The sequence below is a fragment of the Dipodomys ordii genome, unplaced genomic scaffold (genome assembly GCF_000151885.1).
Source record: "Dipodomys ordii isolate 6190 unplaced genomic scaffold, Dord_2.0 Scaffold1, whole genome shotgun sequence".
NCBI lineage: Eukaryota > Metazoa > Chordata > Mammalia > Rodentia > Heteromyidae > Dipodomys > Dipodomys ordii.
The window spans coordinates 15068781-15072284 of record NW_012267217.1 but is presented as its reverse complement, the minus strand read 5'-3'; positions in this window follow the sequence as shown (position 1 = coordinate 15072284).

Genomic DNA, 3504 nt, shown 5'->3' with positions numbered 1-3504 from the left:
GGGGGAGGATCGGAAGGGATGGGAAGAAGTAACAAAGGAGGAGGCTACAATGCTTGATAAGAAATGTACTCATTATCTTACCCATGTAATTGTAACCCCTGTACAGTATTTTCACAATAAAAAAATAAAATAAAATAAAAATAGGAAAAAAAAAGAATTCCTTTCTTTGTGCCCACTTGGTGTCAAAATCTCATTGCCTGGTGCAGTCTTCTCCCTGGAAATTTGGTGTCATATGTGGAACATTTTTGCCTTTTCTACTATTTCCCTTGTGACACGTATGTCCTTCAATGACTAAACTTTTCTAGTTTGGTTTCTTTATCTGTTAAATGATGATTCCCTTGGCATTTTCTGCACAGAAATGTTATATTGAAGCAAAACAATGCTTACGTGAGAATGAAGTACATCCTAGGGGTTAGGAGTGTGGACTCCAGAGCCACACCCTTTTTTTCATGTAGCTTGTTCGCTCTTAGATCCGTGACCCAAGGCAAATAGGGTCACCTGTCTTAGACTCAGTGTCTTCATTGCAACAAGAAGAGAATAATGATAGGAACTTCCCCCAGAAGTTTCATGAGGATTGGAACAAGCAAAGTGCTATATACAAACTACCATATACATATTTTATATACAAACTAGGCTCAATAATTTTTAAAAATTTCTTGCCTTTAGTTTTATCAATCCATTGTCATTGATTGCTTATGAATCGTCCTAAAACTTTCTTCTAAGCATCAGTTGGATTGTTATTGTTAGAAGGAAAATTGACCAGTAGTGGCGTCAATTATGTTTATTGCTTATTTGCAACAGCACCAACAGTAGTATTGGTTTCAGTAGTACACCAATAGTACAGTACCAACAGTCAACAAGGAATAAGGGGCTCCAAATCAACTGAACGGTTCAATGTCATCAAAACCCAGGATACTTGAATCTTCACATTTAGCTGCTTGTCCTTAATATGTGATTGAGATCTCTTGCTCACAGAGTTGAGATTGCTGCTGAAACTCTTAAGTACAACACCTTGAATGAATGGAGTTCACACCATGAGTTTAGCGTGGGGATACAGTTGAAGGAAGCAGTGAGGTTTCTCCCACGCATCTTTCTTTATTAAAGTTGTGGGCTTTTTCTTCCCATAAGCCCAGAGACGTCCCTACAGTTCATTGCTAAGATTAGTGGTACATTGACAGAGCTGGTGGGTATCACTTATTATAATTATGTAAACTGAAAGAGGGAATGGCTGTGGGGAGACAGTTAACAATGTCTGCTGTGTTTTCATCATGGTACTTTTTTGATCTGCCTCAAAACCTTTTCATTGTACTTCATTGCCTGCCCCAGATGTTCTACCTAATAGGACTCGATGTTGGAACCTTTCATTTCATAGTCTCATTTCCCTGAGCTTCTTCTTTAAATCTTCACCACGGCCAAACTGTCCTATCATCTATTACCTAAACATGCCTTGCATTTTCTACCACTCTCATTCCTCCCCCGCCCCCCCCCACAATTTGTAGGTTGACATTGAATTGCCAATATGATAGTATCAAAAAAATAAAAGTGATTAAATTATGAAGGCAGAGCTCTTTTAAATAGAATTTATAAAAGAGATTGAAGTGAGCACCCTTAGGCCATTTTTGACCGTCTTGAGTTTTCTTCTGTGTAAAGAAATGGGGCTTTCTCCTTCTGGAGGGAAGGACATTCAAAGTGCCATCCTGGAAGCAGACACTGAATATTCAGCATGCACTAAAATTGCTGAACGTTGAGCTGAGATTTTCTAGCCTCTAGATTCTGTCATAGCAGCAGGAATGGACTGTAATATCTACCCTTTCCCCATGTTTACTTGCCTACAATGCAATTTTTGTCTCTTTATATTCTTGTTCTAATCACTACTCACAGATGAACTTCTCTGCATGTGTGTGTGTGTGTGTGTGTGTGTGTGTGTTAAATTCAAGATTCCCTAAAGGTCCAGATCGAATGTCTTCTTTTTTCCTAAAATACTATGATTCTTTGTGGTGGAAAGATTTTTCATTCCATTGATTTCCAATGCTGTTTGTATTATTTAAGTATTCTTTTATATTTTAGTTATAGAAGGCCTATATATTTCCCACTTATGTCCCATTTTTCTCAACTGTATGAATGTGGTCTATCTCACAGTTTCTTATGGCATATTCTTATGGTGATGATGTCTATGTGATAGAGTGGTCACGTGAATCATATATCTTGTGACCAAAGGAGGTCACTGTCTTAAAGGTTACTGGAACATAAGTTATCATCTGATAACCAACACTGGTACTAGGTGACTAATGAGTAGGTAGCACATATGGCATAGAAACATGGGATAAATGGATCATTTGTTTTTCCAGATGGGACATTCAGAGAGTGCAAAATTTTTTATCATGCTACTTAGAATGACTCACAATTTATTTTTTAAGATTATTATAAGGTTTATTAAGGGGCCATATCTCCCCCTGCGAGCAATATGGCTCTGCCCCTATCCAGGTGGCAGAAGGTCTGGGGGTAGTCACAGGGCAGGTAGGTCTGGGAGGAAGAGAGGGAGGGGCCAGTTATATGCAGGAATTCTAGGGCAGGGAGGAGCTCAGGTCTGGGTGGAGCTTAGGACCAGAGGTGGGGGTAATGCTAACATTCCCAGCTTTGTTTAATACTAATAATAATGATGACAGCAACAGCAACAACAACTAGGGGAACCAGGCCAGGAGTATGGGCAGATGTCGTTTCTTCCTGCTGCAAAGGGGTTAAGTAGTCAGGGGTCTCTGATTTGTTGTTCCGCTAGGTATTGTCCAAGAAGTATTTGCTTGCCAGTTTGGTTGGTAAAGGTCCTCATCTTTTCCATGAGAATAGTTATCTAAAATGCAAGGCACAACCAGTCCACTATGCTCTCCCCTACCCAGTTGCCAAAAACCCAGACACACTTTTCCTGAAATGGGCCACAATGGAGCATAAGCTCCAAATGGAACTTTTCTGGCCTGCCGCCAGGGTGTGTTCCCCTGTGCCTTGTCATCCTGTCATCTTGTCAGCCTTTTGCCTGACCTTTTCAAGGGTTTCTTTTAACAGGATAACAGCCCCCACTCAGGACACCACCTGGGAACAAGTCAAGGTCCTCCTTGAAAACCACAGCCTTCACTTACATTGCCCTGCCTTGCCTAGCACAGAACCAGACTCTAAAGACCCCAGCTCCAGTAGCCCCTGAATGCCCCCAAGCCAGCAGGAAGCAGCCAAAAATTCAGTGACACCCGTTGGGTACCCATTGGTACCTTTAAACATCTCTGCTACCTCCTCCTCTGGTTCCTGTGATCCTAAAGCAGGAAAAGTCTTACCCCCATCTCCAGAATATGGGGAGTCGGGTACCGTGCTATGTCGCCAATCCAAGACAGAAAAGGCAAGTTCAGGAAGTGGAGCTGTGGCTCAAGCGGTAGAGCGCCTGCATTGAGCTGAAGAGCGCAGGGTCAGCGCCCAAGCCCAGAGTTCAAGCCCTACGACCGACCAAAAAAAAAAAAAAAA